The sequence below is a fragment of the Mus pahari genome, chromosome 3, assembly GCF_900095145.1.
Source record: "Mus pahari chromosome 3, PAHARI_EIJ_v1.1, whole genome shotgun sequence".
Classification (NCBI taxonomy): Eukaryota; Metazoa; Chordata; class Mammalia; order Rodentia; family Muridae; genus Mus; species Mus pahari.
The window spans coordinates 53,409,862-53,434,921 of record NC_034592.1 but is presented as its reverse complement, the minus strand read 5'-3'; positions in this window follow the sequence as shown (position 1 = coordinate 53,434,921).

The following is a 25,060-nucleotide window of genomic DNA, read 5'->3' as shown; positions in this document are numbered from 1 at the left end:
AGGAGGAAGCCCTGCTAAGAGGAGGAGGTCCTGCATTGTTTTGTGGAGATCAGGAAAGCTACCAGGACATGGGAGACTATAAGCTTAGCTTCGAGGAGCAACATAGTCCTACTGCAACTTGATATGCCAGGGCAGATTGTTAACTATGGGAGGCCTCCCCTGTTAGAGAAAGGTGCGAGGGGTGGATGGGAGTGTGACTGAGAGAGACTGGGAGGAGAGGAGAGAGAGGAAGTTGTGATCAGATCTAAAGTAGTAAAAACTATTACAAGGGTGGATTATAACTTGCTAGCTTAATAAAAATCTGTTTCCTGGAGATCTATCATGTGTTTCTTTCAGTGTCCAAGGATATTGTAATTTGGATTTAGAAGATTCCTAATTAAAATCAGTTACATAATAGATTCTTGGTCTGTCAAGTGTATCAGAATTTCTGGGATTCATGAATTGGTGGTATAAAATGCCATACAATCAAACGAATCACCTGAGAACCAAGAGGATGCTATGATTCGAGTGCATCTGAAGTATCACACACATGCCCATCTAGTTGAACATTTTGTTTCCAGCTCGTGATGCTGGGAAATTGCTATTCTTTAGTGATGGAGCCACAATGGTGGAACTGCGTTTACTGGAAAGTTGACTTTAAGGATTATGATCTGATATTGTGAATGGCAAAACCTCTTGATGTGTTTTTTAGTCCATCAAAATGTGACCAATCAACTTCCTGTTCCTGTCATCAGAACTGAATTGTATCAGCAACCAACGTTCAACTACCATACCTTTCCTGTTAGAAGAGACTATATTCTCTTTAAACAGTGTGCCAACATTTGCCCTTTTCTACTTAAATTGTTTCTTTCAGGCATCTTATTAACCTAATAGCAACTAAAGCATGTGGCACTAAAGCATGTTGTGAAACGGTGGTATACTACTAACACATGGTGTTCCATCTATGATCACTGGGCACATTAGAGCACAAAACTGTCTTCTAAAGGCATAAGTGAAACAACTTTTGGATGATAATATCTTGAAAAAAAAAAAAAAGGTGGGTGGATACTGCCATTCACAACGTAGCAGATAACTTAAGCCAGAAGCTTCTGTCTGCCTCATGTCTCATAAGAGTCTTCTTGGGTACAGGATTCCATGTGGAAGCAAGAACAGTACCCCCCCCCCTTAATGTAGTCCCCAGCGATGAAGCACTTATTTACTTTTTCCTTTATACATTTTAGATCTTCAGGCTTATGAGTTTGGTTTCCAGAAAGTGATGCATTATATTGCCGAGTATCAACATTCCTAGAGCATAGGGGGCTATTTAGATCTAGAAGGAAGAAATAGCTTTTGTGGCAGAATTACCTAATGATCACAAAGGTGGTAAGAAAACTCTTAAACACAATATGGACAGGGAGGAATACAGGGGAAGCTCACACGACCCCCTTAGATGCTCCTGGTAAAAATTATTTAATTAGATATTTTCTTTATTTACATTTCAAATGTTATCCCCTTTCCTAGTTTCCTCTCTGAAAATCCTTTATCCCCCTCCCCTTTCCCCCTGCTCTCCAACCCACCCACTTTCACCTCCTGGCCCTGGAATTCCCCCTATACTGGGGCATAGAACCTTCACAAGACTAAGGGCCTCTCTTCCCATTGATGGCTGACTAGGCCATCCTCAGCTACATATGCAGCTAGAGACAAGAGTTCCACCATGTGGTTTCTTTGATTGGTGGTTTAGTCCCAGGGAGCTCTGCTGACAGGAGCTGGATATAGTGGTCTCCTGAGAGGCTCTGCCAGTGCCTGGCAAATACAGAAGTGGATGTGCACAGTCATCTATTGGAAAGAGCACAGGGTCCCCAATGAAGGAGCTAGAAAAAGTACGGGAGCTGAAGGGGTTTGCAGCCCTATAGGAGGGACAACAATATGAACTAATTAGTAACCTCCTGGTAACATTTAAGACACACAACTACAGAAACCCATAAAAACTGAGCAGCCTAATGTTTAGGTGTTTCAACTGGTTATGAACTAAGAAAGAATGGTGCCAGTCGTAGAGGTGATATTTATATCAGGAATAGGGATATATATTGTCCTGTTTATTTTCCATTATCATGACACTGGAAAAAATGAAGGAGAAATGGAGTAAGCCCACCAGCATCATTGGTGAAGTCTACTGTGTCTTATAATGCATGTACTATGGCAGACATTATACAGTCCTTCTAGATTTCCCCCTGCCAAGAGTTCAGGCAACTGACAGTCCAGCCTGGGCCCTTATGTTACCAAGCACACATTCTGATCAAAGCCTCACTTTTGATGTTTATTTGATTCTTTTGACAGGCATTGTCTGAATGCTTCCTCCCAGCTCAGTTGAATTATAGCAGAACTGCGTTGCAGGCTAAAAAAATGGCATCTATTTCCTCATTGTAAGATCACTAGCAATCTCTTACACTTCTTAAAGTCCATTGCCACTCTCTTGTAAAGGTGATCATCTCAAGGTTCACCATCTTCCCTTTTTAGTGAGATGACAATAGAGAATAACAGAGTGCTCATGGAACAGATTACTTAGTGTTTCCATCATGAAGGAAAATCTAAATGCCCTAGCAGATATCTTTGCACATTATAGAGTGCACTCCTATAACAAGACATCATGGTGCCCTACCAATACGTAAAAACTTAGATAAAAGTTTAGAAATTAGCTTGAAATTAAGATATTGCCATTTAAAAACTAAAATTAAAAATCACTACACAGAAAATAATATAAACTTAAAAAAAAAGTATTGACACTTTGGATATGAGACCTAAGCTACATTGCCTGGAATCATGTGGGGGTGAGCTGCAAAGCATTCAGTACAGAACACTGAACTCCCAGAGGGTTTTAACTCAAGCACATGTTTACGACTTTATATGATCTACAGAATAAGAATAATATTTTCTACTCCTCCACCTAAGCATTATAACCCAATGAGACTATAATAAACAGAACATTTCCAGAATAAAAATGCTATCTTTCATTATTTGCTTTATGTTGAAAAATTATACTTCAGGATTTCAGAAGCATTGTTGTAATATACCCAAGAAAATAAAAACATGCTTATAAAGATCATTAACTAACATTTTTCATATTATGAATTTGCATGAATATATGCTTAGAAATGGAAATACAGCGATAAATTCTCCAAAAATAGAAGCAAAGAAAAAAACTACCAAATTATAACTAAGATGCTGTCCCATGGGACATTTTAACTAGAGAGGTTATTTCCAGAGAATTAGCTGAGAAGCAAGTTGGCTGATAAATGCTACATTTTAATTGATGTCTTGATGTCAATTTTATCACCAAGAAGGAAGAAAAAGTGACAAGAAGTTTTACTATTAGCACTCTAATTTTTAATCTTCATGGAAAGACCAATTGATGAATTGGAAATAATAGGACACTCGGGATTTGCACTTGCCTGATTTAGAGGGGTTGCTAATGAGAACAACCTAAGCATAGCTAAAGACTGACAGGCTAGATTATGTGTATTTGCATTCTAAGGTGCAAGGTGTTGTCCAGTGTGGTCTCTTGTCCTGAATTTCCAGAAGAAAAAACAGTTAAGGAATTATCATGGAGAAATAAAGTCACATATGAGGCCAGGGAAGCAGAAGCTGCTTTATCTGTGAGAATCATCAGTGTTGACAAGAAGCCTCAAGGAAGTAGGATATAATGTTATGGGCACAAAAAGGGGGACTAGAGCAGGAGGAGTAAATGGTGAGGGGGAGGGAGATTAGGGTAATGGAGAGGCTGTGAGATGGGAAAACTAATATGAAAGGCATTTTGAAAATCATATAGAAAACTACCATTTCAAGGATTCATAAAATATAGACATATATGAAAGGAATTTAAATGGAGTCACCATATAACGGGAGAGACAATGCCACACCTAGACATCTTATACCACCATAGCTGACACTGCTAAATTGGCTAAAACCCTGAGCATAGATACGGCATGGACCCATGGGAAAACCTACTACTATTATCTCGTTTAAGCAACATAGCAATGAAATAGCTCCGAATGATAAGCTGCTGTTCTCGTGAAGTAGAACACGGTTCAAGCCTCATCAGAGAAGTAACTTCTTGTAAGAGATAGGGAGTAACAGAGAAGACCACATCTGGACAGTGTGTAGAGAGGGAGATACTTTTGAATGCTCATTCCTAAATGGGATGTCACCATCAAAAACCATTCCTCAAGGATCTGGGCTATATGTGGAAAAACTGTATGAGTCAGAGATGGTGGACAACTTGAAGGAAGCAGTATCCTCCAGACAAAACAGGACTGACACACATATGCACTCACAGACACTGTAACAGAACACACAAGGTTTGTACGGATTCAAGCCAATATCCCAGCATTGAAAGGGGAAAGCAGATGAAAATCTCATCCCTATCAATGAAGCTTTTTGTAATCAATACTTGTTAGGAAAGGGGAAGTCAGTTATTTCCAGTGAAGTGTCACTGAATGGATCAATCACACTTTGGGACAGATCTTGTGTCAATAAGTAGTGAACCAACACAGACTAAGCCCCATGCTTTTGGGTCTGTTTCTTTGTTTGTTTGTTGTTGTTTTTAAGTTTTTAAATTCTTGTGTGTGTGTGTGTGTGTGTGTGTGTGTGTGTGTGTGTGTGTGTGTGTGTGTGTGTGTGTGTGTGTGTGTGTGTGTGTGTGTGTGTGTGTGTGTGTGTGTGTGTGATTTTGTTTCAGTTTGTTTGGTTTTGGTAATTTTTGTCTAATAGGTTTATCTATGTCTTTTTTTGAAAGAGAGAGGAGAGAGAGAGAGAGAAAGAGAGGTACAGGGTGAAGAGAAGAAGAGGATGGGAGAAGGAGAGGGAGAATGTGAGTATATAAAATTGGGTCAGTGGGTATGATGGAAAAACATGGGAGAACTTGAGGAAAAAGATAAGATGATCAAAATATATCACTTGGAAAAAATATTTTTTAACAAGAAGAAAACAAAAACTAAAAATCACTAAAAGCAAAACAACTGCAAAAGAAATAAATAAAATATGAAAACATATGTAAATGGTCTTTTTGTACGTATCTGTTTCCTAACGTCAGTCCTTTACGCTGCCCCAGTCAGTGGTTCCTCATTGTTTTCAGTCACTATGAAAGCTTGCATGATTTCTTATTTGTCTCTATGTGAGTACCAATCATTACTTTATTCATTTCAATTTTTGTAAAATTGGTCACATTATAAAAAAATCTATTACCCATATTGCTTCATCCACATTTCACTGGTTTAGTAAGTGAAATTGTTCATGTTTCTTTCTCCATTTTATTGTGAAAATTTTCAAAACAGTCAAGGTAAGAAGAGTATGATCATATTCCAAATGGCAGCAACTACAGCTAGATATCCAGTTTCTCTCACTATCCCCAACTTTTATTACATTTTTAATCTCACCACAGAGACACTGAACATACAGGTTGCTGTTCTAGTCACAATACCTTGAAAATAGAATCAGCCAAGATATTCATCAACAGATGAACAGAATCACACTGTGGTACACACCCACCATGGAATGATATTAAATTATAAAGAAAAATAATGCAATTTTCAGATAAACAGCTGGAACTACTAAAATTATACTGAACGAAGATACACAGTTCGAAAAGACGCACACCACATATTGTCTCTGATGTGGATCTTAGCTCCAAATGATTTATATTTTATATTTATCATGAGGTGCAAATACAAGCTGTGAAACTGGTATGGAGCTTTGGGGGCTTTGGTATATTTAGGTTTTTTGTCAAGTTGACATAAACCTAAATATACCATGGAACAAGTCATACCAGTTGAGGAGTCCCAGTATCAGACTTGTCAATTGACATATTTGTAGGGTATTTTCTTGATTGCTGATCTATGTAGAAGATTCAGCCCCAGTGTAGGTGATGCCATCCTTTGGCAGAGGGTGTTGGGCTGTGTAAGAGAGTATTGTTCTTTTACCCACTATAACCAGATGGTTAGATCTATTTCTGAAGATATCATAGTTAGGGTTACAGAAATGGAAATCAATCTGGAAGCAATGAGGAAACTTCTTCCTCATAATCTGGTTGGATTTCACAGCACTGTAAAGTATTATGATGCAAGATCCTGGGGGAAAAAGGACACCTATGTCTCACACAGCGATGCCAAAATTCTGACCTGCCAGGCCAGATGTGTCCACCAGTGTGGCAGGGGCATGACTTCTATAAAATAACATTTTCAGTTTAGATCTGAGGCCTGTTTCTTTTTCTATTGGATTTTTGTTTATTTATTTACATTTCAAATGTTATCCCCTTTCCTGGTTTCCCCTCTGGAAACCCCTTTCTCATCTACCGTCTCCATGCTTCTATGAAGGTGCTCCTCCCCAACTTCCACCTCATCACTCTGGCATTCCCCTACACTGGAGCATCAGGCCTTCACAGAACCAAGGACCTCTTCTCCCATTGATGCCAGACAAGACTATCCTCTGCTACATATATGGCTGAAGGCATGGGTCCCTCCATGTGTACTCTTTGGTTGGTGGTTTAGTCCCTGGGAGCTTTGGGGTGTCTGGTTGGTTGATATTGTTGTTCTTCTTATGGAGTTGCAAAAAAAGTCAGTTCCTTAAGTCCTTTCTCTAAGTCCTACATTGGGGTCTCCTTGCTCAGTCTGGTGGTTGGCTGCAAGCATCTGCTCTATTTGTAGGCACTGGCAGAGTCTCTTAGGAGACAGTTATAATCAGGCTACTATCAGCAAGCTCCTGTTATCATCCTCAACAGTGTCTGGGTTTGGTGTCTGTATATGGGATGGATCCCCAGGAAGGGCAGTCTCTGGATGGCCTTTCCTTCAGTCTCTGCTCCATACTTTGTCTCTGTATTTCCTTTAGACAGGAGCATTTCTGGGTTAAAAATTTGGAGATGAGTGGTTGGCCCCTTCCCCCAACCAGAGACCTTGCCTAACCTCTGTATATGGTCCCTACAGGTTGTCCCTCTCCTTTGTTGGGCATTTCAGCTAATATGATCCCATTGGGTCCTGGGAGCCTCTTGCTTTCCTGGCATCTGGGACTTGCTGGAGGCTACCCATAGTTGGTGTGTAGCAATGGGCATGGGAAAGTGAGGCCTGTTTCATGGGAAGGATTTTATCACTTGCTACTATAAACCTCACCAAAAAACTCGGAGCCTTGCAGGTCATAGGTTCCAGGATAATAGCTATAATTGTTATTTTGTATATAGGTCAAAATGCCATGTAAATATTGATGTTTATACCCATAGACTTGGGCCCTCTCAATCTTGGTTAGAGAAATTTTCTTTTATATAAGCATCAGTCTGTGCAACTATTTGGTGCTGAAAAGAAAAGACTGCAAATATTTAGTTATCAATGAATAACTTTATTAACATCCTCATTCCCACCATGGTTTAGGGAATATTAGAGATACGGAGACAGAAAAATGTAAGAGTGGGAGGCTAGGGAGGAGTGCTATGTGCACAAATTGGTTTATAGAGTCATGTACATATTCACAGCAGCTATGGTCACTTGTTTGAGACCACCAGGATGTCAAGCCAGACAAATTCCAGCAGAGATGTTCTCTAGGCCCATTGCTAGGAGACTTCTGGCAATTGATAGATGTCTGTTTGGGGGGAGAAGAGCTTTTCTTCTTTGAAGGTGTGACCACTGCTATATATTTTGTGCTCTATTGAGGGCTCTGACACCTATGTACTTACAAGATGTAGGCACCGGTGCTTCCTTTCTGGGCTAAGTTTACCTGATAAGACTGATGAGAAATGAGTCTTAACCATGCTTGAATGGAGGGATCTCACCAAGACTGAGGTGGAGACAAAATTTATGGCCAGCAGTCTGACTTTTTATACCTGTGTGTGAAGAGTATATATACAGAATACAATGGTGATTTCCAAGATCAATACAGTGGTTGTCAGAGCACTATGAAGTTTGTTAGCTAAATAGGGACTATAAGAATAATGTCGAAGACCAAGTGTCTTGTCAAATTTTCCTACGTTTCATTGATTTTTAAAGAATACAGAGAAACACAAGGCTGTCTGGATGCTTCACTGTCTGAGGGGATGCCTGATTCTTGGGAACTGAGCTGTCCCAGGAGCCATGGAATCTAACCTGAAAAACCTATGACACATGCCTCTTAAGGCAGCTAAACAAGGCCAACTTCATGATTCCCCCTCAATAAGAAGCAATGATTGGACTCAGTATATTAAAAAAAAAAAAAAAAAAAAAAGACCTGAAGTTGTAAAGAGGACATGACAGAAAGGTATGAGAGGAGTTAGGGATGCAGCTCGGGTTTGGATGTGGTGATATTTCATTGTATACATGTGTTACCTTCTCAAAATGTTTTTTTTTTAAACAAAAAAAGAACAATAAATTGCTAACTACATTATCCATTCTTATCTTTATGCTCAGATAAGGATAGCCCTCATCCCTCATTAAAGAAGGTGCTTTTCACCAATATCTGAAACTAGAAAACTACGCAGGAAAACTGACAGAAAGGTGGAGAAGAACTACAAGTGATACATCAACAACGACAGCCACTAAACCTAAGGCTCAAGGGAGGAAGACTGTACGAGCCAGAGCACCAGGGTGTCTGCTTTGATGAAGTGTCTTCTATGAACGATATTAAAGAAGCATTCCTGAAACTTTGACAATGTGGTTGGCCAAACAGGATCTGTACAATGATTATACCAGTTGACATTCCAGTGTAGAGGGAAATGTCAAAGGGATTCACTTCTAGATAAAGAGCTACGAGCAATCAATGTCTGCTGAGAGGGGGAGAATCGGTCTTCTTCAAGGACAAGCCTCTGTTAGGTTATACTCTCTTAAGCGGTCAGCCGTAAATACTTATACCTATTAGCAACCGTGAGTGGAATCAAGACACACACACACACACACACACACACACACACACATACACAGATGCACACACACACACACACGCGTGCGCACACATACACACACACAGACACACACGCACATGCATACACACGCACGCACAAACACACGCACACATACACACACACAGACACACACGNGCGCGCACACACACACACACACACACACATGCACATACACACACATACACACACCTCTATAATAATTAATGAAGAGGTCATGAATTTGAGAGGGAGTGGGAAGACATGGGGGAAGGAGATGGGTGAGAAGGAAAGAGGGATGAGAGTGGTCTCACTGTGTAGCCCTGGCTGTCCTGGAACTCATGTGTAATTCAGACTGGCCTTGAAGTCACAAAGAGTCACATGCCCCTGCCTCCTGAATGCTGGGATTAAAGGTGTACCCCACTAAGCCTTGCTTTCTTCTGCAAGCTTTTAATCCCAGCATTTAGAGGAGGCAAAGGCAGTTGGATTTCTGAGTTCCAGGTCAACCTGGTCTACAGAGTGAGTTCCAGGACAGCCAGGGCTACACAGAGAAACCCTGGCTCAAAAAAAAAAAAAAAAAAAAGCTACCAACTAATTAGAAAATGGAATTTCCCAGAAGTCATTCTTACATACATTCTAGGAATTTTTGAAAGGACTAGAGTTTTTTGTTTGAAAAACTCCAATAAAGTATTTAATAAAAACATATCCCTTGACAAAATAATTCATTTTCTTCTTTTGCAAACTGTTACGAAAGGTTGTGAGTATATGTACTATTATATTTTAAGAATTTTAGTAGATTTTATTTTAAAAGTGTACCATGTAGTCACAAGCTTATTGCCTATAAAACACATATATTCTCTTTATTAATAACTCAATATAAATCCAACACATTAAGATTCATTATCCTACTTAATTATAACAATGTCACCAAGATTAACTCTGCATTAAAAGTTTTAGCTTGGAGACAGTTTTCAGAGGATTTTAGTCTTTTGAAATTTTCTGAATCTGAGATTATACACTGCATATTCTCACTTCTGTTCTAAAGTTTATCATGCAGAATATAATTTCAAAGTTTTGCAATTTTTGCTATCATACTTTACCTTTTAAATTATTTTGTGGTTCATTTTTATAATTTAGTTTTTGTTTTATGACTGATAATTTAAACGCAATACAAAAATAAGGGAATAGTCATATTTTCTATACAATATTGAATGTGATCAGAGGCATATGATTAACTTGCTTTACATCAGTCTTTTCACATGTTATTAGTAAACATGATTAACAATTTCGATGAAGAAAATGATGTTTTTTATACAAAGCCACTGTTTCTTATTATATAATTATTTCAATTCACTTTTCTCTAGCACTTGACATTGAAATATACTAAATCTCATATCTGGTGTGTCTCCTTCATGGCTCTCTGGTAGAATTTCTTATTCCTTTTTGCAGTTACTGATGTGAGAAGTGAATAACTGTAAAGCTATGAGAAGGAATGGGAGTAGCTGGACATGACCATGACAGGAATGGGGAAGCAACAGTGTATTATGCTTAAACCTTTATGATATGTTATTCTTTAAAGAAGAAAAACAAATACCAGAAGCTAAAAGATACAGCTGTGCTGGAATTTTAACGGTGTTTTCAGTTCACCCACAGGAGTTTTTATTCTTCTCCTGACAGGAAAGCCACTCGCCTTTAGCTGTAATGGTTGGCCTCCTTTGCAGCCAATGGCTTTTATGTATTCTGTTTTGGCTGTGAACAGCACATCATGCAGTCATTTTCTGCCTCTGTAGGGACTACCTTGCCCATCATCCAGCTGAACATTCTCATGATAATATCATGTTTTGCAGCTTAAAAGTGTAAACGACACAAGCACATTCTATTTCCACAGATGAAAAGCTTCCATCAGCCAGCGGATGCAAGGGTCTCCCCTGTTTGTAATGGTCTTACCACATTGCTTCATATATAGCTTTTTTCTTGTCCTGCTAATAATAGATCATCTCCCCTGCATTTTCCAAAAACTTTAGAGCCTTTGTAAACTATATTCTTTCTTCCATAACATGAGTTCTTTTGTCACCCATGTAGTCCTATATAATACTGAAAAAAAAATCTTTGGTATTTTCAAACATGACTTACCATGAATATAAAGCTGAAGTAAAAAACATTTTCAACAACAATTTTACTACTTATACTTTACAAACAGCTACTCAAAATATTTTTTTGAATCCTGTTTCAATAACAGACCTGTTTTTCCTTTATTGACTCAACAATAATATTGACAATGTAAAATATGACAATATAATAATAAATTCTTTTTTATTTTTTATTAGATATTTTCTTTATTTACATTTCAAATGTTATCCCCCTTTCCTAGCTTCCCCCTCTGAAAAATCCCCTATCCCCTCCCCACTTCCCCTGCTCCCCAACTCACCTACTCCCACTTCTTGGCCCTGGCATTCCTCTATGCTGAACAGAACAAATAAAAATAGAACTGAAACAAATAAAAATCAACACAGTGCCTATTGTAACTTTACATTCTTTACATTCTGACAGAGACAGTATAAAACACTACACAAATACTTTAGAATGTCAGTGGCAATTAAGATTAGTCAAACAGACCTAAGCATTATTACCTTCATCCAGCACACTTCTGATCTGAATTAGACTCTATCTATCTATCTATCTATCTATCTATCTATCTATCTATCTATCTATCTATCTATCATCATCTATTTGTCTATCTATCTATCTATCTATCTATCTATCTATCTATCTATCTATCTATCATCATCATCATCATCATCTATTTGTCTCTATCTATCTATCTATCTATCTATCTATCTATCTATCTATCTATCTATCTATCTATCTATCTATCATCTATTTCTCTCTCTCTTTCTCTCTTTCTCTCTCTCTCTCTCTCTCTCTCTCTCTCTCTCTCTCTCTCTCTCTGTATCTATCATCTATCTTTCTATCTATGAACATTCATCTATCTTCTTTGTTGCAATGTTGGGTAGTAATGTTATTTCCTTTCACTTAGGCAGTGCATTGGTCCATTGCATAGAGAGCAGATGGAAATGGAGATTACACATGGGTGCACCCTCAAAGCCTTCAGTAGTGGCTCCACTTCTATGAAAAGAGACTTCATACATTGCTCTGGGTGAGCAGCAGACCTATCTGACATCCTGCATGCATCTTTTTTTTTTTGTTTGTTTTCTGTCTTGTCTTGCACTGCTCTCTCCATTGAAGACCTAGAGTTACTCACTGAGTTCATGAGCTGAACAGTATTGAGGACACTCATCAGCATTTTCACTTGCTTCCGTCCCTTTGGTGACCTTTCTGGGACCACACCCTCATCTTGTTTCAATAGCTGACAGTTCAAAAATTATCCCCACTCTCAAGTGGGACATATGTTCTTTTAGCAACTATATCATGTGTAATAAAGTTTGTAGTCTACTGCTTTGCAATACTAGACTTTCCAGCTTCTACACACATAGCAGAATCAATATTAGAATGTATTTAAAATCAGTTGTTACTAGCTTGCTTTGTTTTGAAATCATGCTTCTATCACTTACCATTGTGATGAACTTCAGCTAAGTGCCCTTTGGCCTTAGACTCTGCTCTACACATCTCAAGTGTGTTGGCAGAGTCTCTATTGAAGCTAAAATATATGGCTAGTATATCACAAGCAGCTGAAGAAAAATTTCATTATAGACAGAAATTATTTTCCTTTATGGCATAAGAACAAAGGTGACCACTGATTGAGATAACTTAATACCCTTGTTAGTTGTGGAACTACTCACATTGACTAAATTGTGGACTCTAACTAGGAGCCAATGAACAGGTAAAAAGCTATAGTGTGGTTTTTGTTTGTCTTTGTTTTTGTTTTTGTTTTTCACAATGACATACCATTATCCATTACAGTATATAGTTATATTATCTGCAGGAAAGTCAATGGAACAGGATATCACCATGCTCAATGAAATAAGTTAGAGTCAGAAGTACCATGTTTTCTATAGTCTAGATTTGAAAAAAATAATGCTAACACAAATGTAGAAAGGATACTACTGAGGGAGTGATTTGAGGACTTTTGGAAAAGAAAAGGGTTTTGATAAAGAAGTGGATATAAATATGTTCAAATGTTCAAATTTTATATATATATATATATATACATATATATGTATATGTGTATATATATATATATATTTGTGTGTGTATGTGTACACTACATTTATACATACATTTATAAATAGCATAACAAAAGACCCAGTTTGTACAGTTAATAGTTAAACTCTCTAATAGACTTTTCCTTGTTTTGGATAACTTTTGATATGTGGATATTTAATGATGTATAATGCATTTTCTGGCATTAATTAGAAATCATTGAACATCATTACTTAATATCTGCCATCAGCCTGGCTGTGTTCTCCTATGGATCATGTATTTTATAATTATATTGTGACTTGCTTGACTTATTTTATTATAGATGAAAGTTGTTGTCAGATACAACTCATTTATATAAAGAGAAAATGTTTCATTCAAGCACATATTTGCATATACTCTTAATTGTAGCATCAAGTGGACTTGTTAGTGTTTAACAATTTTCAGTTCATTTTTTTATCACCTAAAATTCTTTAACACCTTTCTGTTACTATGAGGATGAAAATCAAACATTTAAAGACTTAGAGTCTTTGAATTCCAATGTTATTTCTATGTCATTTTGTGTGGGTACAAACAATCCAATTGCAATTAAATACTTTTATAATCTATAGTCAATCTCCATCTTCTTAGAAATTTACCTCATTCCTTTGTTTGGGACTCCACTCACTGCACTTCTTCACACAAAATAAATTCCCTAGTAAAATAAACTGACAATAAAGCAAGGTCATATGTCCCCTCCTCATTGAACTCCCCCACTCCCATGATTATCTATATTCTTTTTTATTTTATCTCATTTTTCCCTCATAATGTTTTCCACATTGCTCTTCTATTTATATTCTTATCTTCTACCTTAATGTTGAAAGTTTTCCAAGCAACTCATTCTTTCTTTTGATCATGTATTTCTTTATGCCAATCTTACATAGATATTTGTGACAATAATATGAAAAATTCATTTGTACATAACATATACTTATAATTAATAAATATTATTTTTTACCAAATTGCACCTCTGTTTTCTTGTCTTTCGTTTTTATTATTTTATGAATGATTCAGTAGGATAAATATAAGAAACAATGATTTTGAGACATATGCTAATTCATTAGCAACTTGTCTTTTCAAATTCCATAAACTACAGATTTAATAAACTGTGAGCATCTGGCAATCTAAGCATCAAAGGATGTGGGATGGATCCCAAGATGCATGAATATCACACTAACTGCATTTAAATATTTAAAGAGTCTTTTATGAGATAAAGAAAAATAATATTTTCTTTCTTTTAACTGACACAGTTCCATCAATTAATTAATACTTTATCCATTCAATAAAGTTTTATTGAAAAATACTGTGTGCAAGATATTAGATCTAATGTCCTGATAAGTATTCTTACTCTCAAAAACTTTAAACTGTGAGATAAGGAGCACATATATCAAAGGCAGACAATGATAAATGGCATGAAGTAATAACAAAATACAGTAGAAAATTAATGTAAGAAAAGACAATTTCCTCGTGGAAATAGAGAAGAAACAATGTTTCACCATGAGACGTTAATATTATCTAGATACACGCTGTTGCGAAATTACTGATATTTATACATTTTAATACTTGTCATCTTTAATACTTGGTGACCTAGTGCAATTGCTTTCAACGTACTCAGAGATAAATGAAAATGCTATAAAACCTATCATGATATGGTGTGCAAGCTCAATTGGTTTGTCTAAATGATGGATTGTTGAAAGTAAATTCCTACCGGATGTATCCAGATTTTGACAGATCAGTTGTCTGCTTGGGCCTCTACACTTACTTTTACATCTGCATGTTTTATATTACTCAAATCTAATCACAGATTTCAAAGATGCTGCTGCCACATAAAAATCCCCCCTTTTTGCTGCATTTGATCTAAGTCATGCAAATTCACAAAATTATTTTAGAATCATTTGTTTTGCTTCTATAAATCATACAATTTTGCAAAAAAAAAAAGTCTATTTTCTTTAGGTAACAAATATGGCAACAGTTTTCCAAATAGTATTCTATCTCAGATACATGTTAAATGTCTCAATTATGTCATTGGAATTACAGGGTATTTTCATGTGCCTGATAACATAATGTAGTAAAGAAGTAAGATCAATTGAAATAACATGTAAGAGCACTGAGAAGAATCAGTGGTCTCTAATCCTTATGACACTGTTTTAGCTATGATTATTTTTGCCCCATTGTAGTCTCACAGAGAAGGGTTCTCCACAGACATAATGATTGAATCGATGAAGCACAAGGATATCTGAAAAATCTGTGTTATGGAAGCTTAAATAATTTCTTTAGTTTTATAGGCCATTTTAATTTTATCTAAAGAATTAGCTGACTGGACAGGATTTTGAGGAAGGAAAATATTATTTTATGAGGTGATGACTAAGTAATCATTAGGTAATGGTGTTATTTCTAATGTGATAATTTTGCCAATTTTATTTTTGTAAACAATACCTTTATGCTCACAACTTAAGATTATTAATTTTGTGAGATGGTAAGAAAACATTGAAATATTGTATATTGGCAACATAATAAAATTGAAGCCAATGAACTGCTTTATAATGGTCATCACTCCTTACAACAGTAGTTGGATATTTTAGGAGTCAGTGGTGTCGTCTTCTATAAACTTCTGCAATGAGTAGTCATTGACCAGTGAGCTATTATTTGGGAGGCAAAAGCTCTTGGTATGAGGCTTTGACAACTGTGTTGGAGTGATTTACCAATCCTTCCAGAAAGCCTTGTTTAGACTACTTACAAAACTAAGACATCTACCTCCTTTAAATTTGTTTCTTTTAAAGAGTTCATTGTATAATTGTAAATAAAATATCATACTTAATGTTACTGAAAATAATCAGAATTTCTGTGGCTCTATAAGAGCCATTTCATTTATTTCGTAAAACATTTGCTACATTTATATATTTTATGTGTGTGTGTGTGCATGTGTGTGCGTGTGCATGTGTGTGTGTGTGCATGTGCGTGTGTGTGTGTGTGTGTGTGTGTGACACATGTGACATGGAGCGCTCTGGAAGCTAGAAGTTACTTTTCAGAGTTGGTTCTCTGCTTCTGCAATATGATACCCAGTGGTTGAATTCAGGTTACCAGCCTTGACAGTAGGTTTCTTTATTCCATGAACCATCTTGGTACATTATTTTTTTTTCTATATGCGTCATTTGAATAAAATATGAGAGTTTCAATATTTGGAGTGGTAAACTCCAATACCATGAGATTATACCATAAAAAGATGTGGTATCCAACATAAAACTTTTTCTAGTATTTAACTTTGAAAAAAATGGGAATGCGATTCTCTATAAATTACACTTAATCATACAAGTCCCTAACTGTATTAAAATACTAATGTGTATGCTTACTAGATGTGGCGAGAATAATGTGACATGAAGATTACAGTGAAAATTGAACAATAATAATGTGCTGTTTCATCTTGATCTGTATGGCAGATTTGGGCTGTAGTTGGGTTGGTCGGGCACCAAGTTGCAGCTGGGTGAGTGCTTCCGTATTTCATAGCCTTGCTAGATTGGCAACTGTTTTAGGACAGATTTTCCTCATAGTGCTAACCTAAGTGAAACAAAGCAAGCTAAATGTGGAATGTGCTACATATCTCGGTTTCTTTCTTTTCTTTCTTTCTTTCTTTCTTTCTTTCTTTCTTTCTTTCTTTCTTTCTTTCTTTCTTTCTTTCTTTCTTTCTTTTTAACTGACTGTTGGCCAAAAGTGATGCAAAGGCAGGAGCTAAAAGTGTGCATTGCATCGTTAATAAGAGAATTGATTTTTATTAGAGATTTTCTTTATTTACATTTTGAATGTTATCCTGTGTCCTAGTTTCCCCTCTGAAAACCCTTATCCTTTCCTCCATCTCCCTGCTCACCAACCCACCTTCTCCTGCTTCCTGTCCCTGGTATTCCCCTACACTGGAGCATAGAACCTTCACAGGACCAAGGGCCTCTCCTCCCATTGATGACAGACTACACCATCCTCAGCTACATATACAGCTAGAGCCATGAGTCCCACCATGTGTTTTCTTTTCTTGGTGATTTAGTTCCAGGGAGCTCTGGAGATACTGGTTAGTTCATATTGTTGTTCCTCCTATGGGGCTGCAAACCCCTTCAGCTCCTTGGGCCCTATGTCTAGCTCCTTCATTGGGGACCCTGTGCTCCCTCCAATTGATGGCTGTGAGCATCCACTTCTATATTTGTCAGGCACTAGCAAAGCCTCTCAGGAGACAGCTATATCAGTCTCCTCTCAGCAAGCTCTTGTTAGCATCTGCAATAGTGCCTGGTTTTGGTGTTGTTTATGGGCTGGATCCCCAAGTGGGGCAGTCCTTCAGTCTCTGCTTCACACTTTGTCTCTGTAACTCCTTCCATGGATATTTTGTTCCCCCTTCTATGAAGGACCAAAGTATCCACACTTTGGTCTTCCTTCTTCTTGAGTTTCACGTGTTTTGCGAATTGTATCTTGGGTATTCCGAGCTTATGGGCTAATATCCACTTATCAGTGAGTGCATATCATGTGTGTTCTTTTGTGATTGGGTTAGCTCACTCAGGATGGAAGGTAGAAAACATGAGGCCAGTAATAGCATCAGATTTTAGAGGGAATTGAAGGATTCTAAGGATACCACTTACTATTGGAGCAAGTGGTAAATAAACAGAAAACCATCTTTCAGCCTGTTTAGATAAATGGTAACTCTGGATAAAGAAGAGACAGAGGGAGGGTACTGTCTTTTCATGACTAAGTTTTCCATTACTGGTGAATTTATATGGATCGGAACATTCGTGACATGACTATTCAATAAGGGACTTGTCATTTGGTTCTCAGAAGAACTGGATCCATGAAGTAAGATTGGTCATAATTCAAATTATCAGGTTAACAAACAACCCCTTATTTGATTGCTTAGTAGAGAAACATTTCGAAATCAAAGGGATTTAGAGAAGTGATTTATTAAATGGTAACTCAGGTAGCACTATAGGGAGACAGTTAGGTTTCTTGAAAAGAAATAAAATCTAACTTTTAAATCCCCTCGAACAGTTGCTAATATGTGAGCCATCTTGATTCAAGAAAAAAATCATTTGGAATTCGTTTTCTCCGCCAGGTAAGATGAAGTAAATTAGCAATATCAAAGCAACACTTCCAATTTAACTAGTGATGTATCTCCAATATGTTTGCTGATAATCAGTGGGAAATATTTTTACCTTTCTATAATATGGAAACTTTTTATCTTTGCGACAGGAAACTACTGTGCAAGATAAGTTTGGCACTAATATCAGAGTTGGGGCTTTTGTAATCACACATTCAAGTGGGAATTGATTATTTGTTATATTAACCTACTTTAAAATATTCTATTTTAAGTTAATATAAAGTGAGATTATAAGGTATCATAAACTGATTTGATAGTATAAAGCTCCTTTTGAGTTCACTAGGCAATATTTTTTTCTAAAATTGTTTTCTTCCTGAGTCAAGCAAGAAAATATCAATTGTATAAAACTTACTGAAAATGTCACAATCCCATACAAAAATCAGATCAGAAGTATTTGAACTGCCCACAATATTTGGCTAGCAATGCTAAGAAGGGTGAATACTCCTAACATGACAATTATCTCTTATGTTAGCTTGTATGCTGCTCTATGATTTAATGGATGGATTTAAAGTTAAAATTAGTTTAAGCCATCACCAAAGCTGCTATAAATGATTGGCACTGTAAAGTAGTATGTTAGAGGCAGAGTTGCTCCTTAAATGGATTATAAATTCTAAAACAGTATATTTAGTAGCTCATTCAAGACTAAATTAACATGTGCATTCTTCATGGGAACTTGTGTAGAGCCTACTTATTCTCTGGAAATGGGTTCTATGCTGTTAGCGATTGAACTCAAGGTCCAATTAACATGAGGGAAATCACACCTTGTACTATAAACCCAGGCCATTTGACATGGCTAGGGATGCCATGAAACTTAGAGTAGAATATACTACCAGCACCTCACCACTTTCTTAAACTAATAGAACTCTTAATGGGATTTTAAATACTTATTTTTATACAGTCAAGTAAGTGGAGATCTTATCGGGTATCAGAGAAGCTTCTTTGTAGTGGAGGAGAGCATTAGAAAACATCACTAGTCACAATGCAGAGAACCAATGACCAATGACCCTGGGGTGAGTAGCCCCCAAATGATATATCCACAGCACAACTACTTCACCCAAGACTTGGAAACGTCACAAAAGAGAGCAAAGAAAGGTTGTAGAAGCCAGGGGACCAGGAAATCATTGGCACTGTGACTTCCTACAGTGACAGGGCAGATAAAACCCATGAAACCATATGGTATTGCAACACCCACTGACATACCAGTGTAGACAGAGGACGTTTTATGAGGGTCTACCATCAGGTGAGGAGGTCCAGGAAATTAATGACACTACTGAGAAAAGGGCAAATCAGGCTTCTCCAGGAATGAGCCCCTGAGTGGTTGTCCAACACCAAGTGGTCAGCCTTAGAAACAGAAACACAAATGCAACAGTGTGAATGAGACAGGTTTATAGATACACTGATTGTTTTCTATGTAAATGTGAAGATAGTTACTATAGAAAGAATGGGAGTAAGAGGAAAAGGATAAAACTAGTGTGATATATTTCAATAAACTATAAAAAGAGCAATAATTTTTAAAGGAAAATACTGCTAATCAAAATGCCTCAAGTATTATGAGCCCTCTATAAATATGACTAACTACAAAAGGAAGCAAGCCTAATGTAACTTGGAGACAACAAAACAACAATAAATCCAAATGGTGGAACTCGGACAGAACATAAAACAGCTAAGTCTGTATTGCTTTGGAGTGCTGTAGGCATAAAAGGAAAGAGGGGATCACATTCATGCACTGATGTCTGCTGCATTCACATGTGCACTCGATTCTCTTAGGGTTGAATGTGTAGACTCATATTTCAGTAATAACATTAAATATTGGCGCAACTTGTCCTGTGAGTTTCTTATTACTGTTTGAGATTAGTGCCATCATTATAATAAAATATGCATTATATATAATTACATAGATTTGAAACAAGATTTCTTTCAAACAAGAAAACTGATCAGCCTATAAAATACATTCTTAGTTTTATTACTTAAATGATAATTATTTACATTTGTTTTATTCTCTCTCTCTCTCTCTCTCTCTCTCTCTCTCTCTCTCTCTCTCTCTGTGTGTGTGTGTGTGTNTGTGTGTGTGTGTGTGTGTGTGTGTGTGTGTGTGTGTGTGTGTGTGTGCACGTGTATGTTTCTTCATCCCTTTCTCTTGGTCTCCTGTCTTTCTATGTAACACAAAGGATTCTATATGAAGTACATGCTATCAGGGAATTTGTGAACCTGGCTGTCCCCAAGCCAACTATATCTGTATGCCCACATTCCTAGAATTCCAAGTACACACAGCATACCATATATAATGCCTGTATGGTTTGCAAAGGGCTATTTTCCTGTATATCTGACAGTGAATACAAGATTCAACTTGGAAAGTATTTTCTTAGATTGTTTAAAAGAAGATGGAATAGCATGCAGTTTAGGGCACAGCTTTCAGATGTTTGACGCTTTTCTGTTTTTAAGTTTTATGTTTTGTTTAAGCTCTTCTATTTCCCAAAAGATGATTACGTTGATTAAATACATTTGACATTCTCCCTCTTAATTTGTATTTCTCATGTATTTTTTTGAGGTAACTTGTCACCCTGTGGGAAACTTCAAGGACAAAATGATATTAATTTAATTGATTTCCTTTTTATAGTATTTTTGTTTATAGTATTGATTTTTTGTCTATATTTTCATTTGATTGCAACAATTAACTAAAACAATTTCAAGAATGTGTTAAAGATTGAAAATTATTTTGAAAAATGAACAGATGACACCCTGTGTTTCTAAATTTTATATTTTGATATATGTTAATACTAAATACATTTTGATCATCATCAAAGATGTAGAGCTGGACATGTTTTATGGCAAGAGTATATAGCTTCCTACAAAACAAAACAAACAATGTCATTCTTTTCCAAATCCTGTACTATCCATTTAAGTTACACTTTTAAAGGCAAATTCTTTTGTTCAAGCATAATGGTATCTGTGTAGACAAATGATTCTCAAACTTTGAAGCCATTTAGTTATTCTTCTAGAAATGGAAGCATGAAAAGATTAATCTTAAAATGAGGATAAGAGTCCAACAGATTAGATGCAACATTTCTCCAAGTTTGAGGGTTAGATCTGCATGTGTGTTTGTGTGCATGCATGCGTTTGTGTGTGTGTATTTGTGTGTGTGTGTGTGTGTGTGTGACTATGTTTACATACACACAACTATGTCTTCCTATGACTTGGTAATGTTGAATAGGAGTGTCAAAATTTAAAGCATTAATCCTTAGTTTTAGTTTAGAATAACTAAAATTTTCTTACATGATACTGTATGTATGGAAGTCTGAAGTATCATAAAATGTGTGCAATTAGATGCTGTACAAGTTTGCTTATATTTGCAAATTTTATAAGGCAGAACAGTTTATAAAGCAGAAATTTTAGGATTTGAATCTACTTTTTCTTCTCTAGTGGAATCATTCCTTTCTCTGACAAATAATTACTATGTCTGTGTGTATTGGGTAGTCTAATAAGGATTAGGAAATTGGCAAAAGTGATGCCCAGCTCTTCATCTTGAGGAGTTTAGAACTTATCTGGGAGCTTGGTACATCAAGTAGTAATTCCAAGGGGCTGAGATTGGCCTCCGTCATATTATCCACCAAGCATTCAAGTGTATGAGGAGAGAAAGAGACCTATCAAGGAGTGGTAATGAAGGCATGAATGTTTTTTTTAAAAAAAGTGATTCAAGCGAGGTGAAATCAGAAGAAGAGAGACTTGTGAGCAGTGTAAGCCCAGGTTTGAGACCAAAGTGAGAGTGATATGAGATAATTTGGAAGAAGAGCTCACAGATTCCCTAAGGAACCAGCTGAGTGCAGGAAATTTCCCTACATTCTCAGTCTCCTTCAAATTTCATTAACAATATAAAAGGTCAGTAGTATTCAATGCCTACTATGAAAATTATATTTAAAATGCAGTTTTATAACAAAATTACTCTATGGTAATTGTTTTTATGGCCCCTTTTATCTCCATATTAGAAGAGATGAAGAAATTGAAATCTATTTTTAATTTTATATAAGACCCAGAAGGACTTTTTCTCAGTTTCTTTAAAGTTAATAGCATTAGAGCAAATGCCATCAAGAATCTCATCTGTGATAATGATGAAATTCACAGAGAAGGGATTTTAACTGACCATGCTTCTTTAAATTTGCATCACTATTGATTATCAAACCTTTTTCATCTTGGCCACTATTTTCCTAGTGTATTTTCTGCAACTTAGAGTGGGTACTTAAAATGTGTTGTGGGCCAAAGGACAAGGAAGGATTATAGAAACTGGAAGCAAGAAGATATAACAAAGGTTTCCATGGGGTCCCTTTGGCCAAAAACTCAGGTGTAACCCATTCTTTGCATTGGAGATTTCCTTTGATGCAGAGAGATGTCTAGTTGGGGCTTTGTCTCACCATTATTTGGTGATTTCGTTTAGATGTCTTTCATATATGTGTACATTTTAAGGAGCTTCTACTTTAGTAGGTTTTCATATGAACCCTCAAATGGCATAGTTTTAGCTATTCCTCTCCACATTATTCTCTTCATCCACCTTTTATCTATTCTTCTCCTGTTGCAACACTGACCCCAAACACACAAGCCACTTGCTAACTATGTATTCTATTCAACCTTCCTGAAAAGATGCATGCCTTCTTCCCTAGTTTCTTACTCTCTACTTAGCCTGTGTGGTTACAAAGATTATAGCTTGCTTATAGAAGACTAAATGGCTAATATCCTTATGTGTGTATTCTGGGGTTTGGTTAGTTCATGGTGGATTACTTTAAAGGTTTATTTATGTGAATACACTGTAGCTGTGATCAGACGTACCAGAAGAGGGCATTGGATCCATTACAGATGGTTGTGAGCCACTGTATGCTTGCTGGGATTTGAAATCAGGACCTCTGGAAGAGCTCCTAAACACTGAACCATCTTTCCATCCCCTGCCCCCCTTTTTAGTTCCACCTATTTACCTGTGAGTTTCATGACTTTGTGAAGAGCTAAATACAAGTTCATTGTATAAATATATGGGATTTTCCTCATTCATTCACTGCTGACAAACATTTAGTTGTATACAATATCAGGCCATTATGAATAGAGCAGCAGTGAATGAATATTTGAGGAATGAAACTTGAGGAAGTGACATTTAGGTACATGCCCAAGAGTGGTCTTGAGGTAGATGGATCTCAAGCTTCCTGAGGAACTGACAGACTGATTTCCCAAGTGGCTATACAGGTATGCACCTCACCAGCAACTAATGCAGGTTCACCTTACCCAACATCATGGACAGTATGAACTGTCATTTGTTTTATTGATCTTGGAGCATTCTTACTGGAAAATTCCAAAACAATTTTGATTTACATTTCCTTGATGATGACTAAGGTTGTTGAAAGTGTGTGTGTGTGTGTGTGTGTGTGTGTGTGTGTGTGTGTGTGTGTGCGCGTGTGTGTGTGTCTGGTTCTGGTTCTGTATGTTTCTTGTGATTTTTCTTTGGCTTTTTTTTTCTTTCTCCTATTTTCTTATTTTATCCTGTTCTGGTTTGTTTTTAGTTGTTTGTCTTCTAGTGAGAGAGAGAAAGAGAAGGTATAGATTTGTGTGGCTGAGGAGGCAGCAATTCCGTACAACACATAAGAAACAGATCTACTGAAAGACGGAAAGATGTACCTTTATTCTTCAAAACATTCTACAATACTTTGACCTTGCCTACATAGCTTGTAAAAGTTACTTTTCTTGCTGCTGTGATAAAATACAGGACAAGAAGTGATGTAAGGAAAGGAAAATTCTGGGTTACAGTCTGAGAGAACATATTGTAGCATGTCAGGGAAGGCATGCAGCTGTAGCAAGAGGCTGTCTGCTCACATTGTATCTACAGTCAGCAAGCAGAAAGCAATGAATGCTTCTGCCCAGCTTTCTCTCTCTCTCTTATTCAATGGAGGACACCGTTCTATGTAACAGTGCTGCTCAGAGTGTACAGATCTTCCTGCCTAGCATGATCTAGATAATCTCCCAGAGGCAAACTCAGCAGCTAACCTCATCTCTATAACACGTCACAGAATCGCTCTGAGGGTTGTCTCATCGGTTATTCAAGGTCTCAACTGAGACTGAGATCTGAGATGCCAATCTCGTCACTGGAAAGTGGAGACTAACGATTCCACAAACGGGATTCTTGAAGAACGCGATTTCCAAGAGCCCATTTTTCCTTTTGCCAGCCCTTTCCTTCAATTGACATGGAAAGAAGAAGGGTGGCCTTTAATTCTTTGAATATGTTCTTTACTTTGCCCCCTGCTCTGCCAGTCTCAAATGTCTGTCTTCTCTTCAAAAATAACAAGAACACTTGATGGGGAAACAGAAAAGTTCCTTCTGTTGGTCTCTGAATACTGAAAGCATTAGACATTTTGTTTTCAGAGCTATGTTACCAGAAATTCTCAACATTACCATGCATCTAGATCAACCAACTAAATGCTACAAAAGACATTGAGCTAAAGACCGTATAACAATTATGAAACCCTAAATGCCACACGTTAGCAATGTTAACCAGTGAGGTAAGATAAGTGACATAGTTGAGTTGTGCACATAGTCACAATTACTTATAAGGAGATTGCTACCTTCTCTTTCTCTGGCCTGTATGTTAGCTGGAGTTTCTTCGCTGTAGCTGTAAGTGCTTTAATTGTTTTGTTATCTATTCGAATTGATTTCCACTTTTGATGATGACAACGGTGGAAAAGAGTTGTACCATGTGGCTAGTATTACTCCTATCAATACTGATTAGAGACCAATTTTTTTTTTAAAATTATTATTATTTTCTTTATTTACATTTCAAATGCTATCCCGAAAATTTCCTATACCCCTCCCCCCACCTCTGCTCCCCTACCCACCCACTC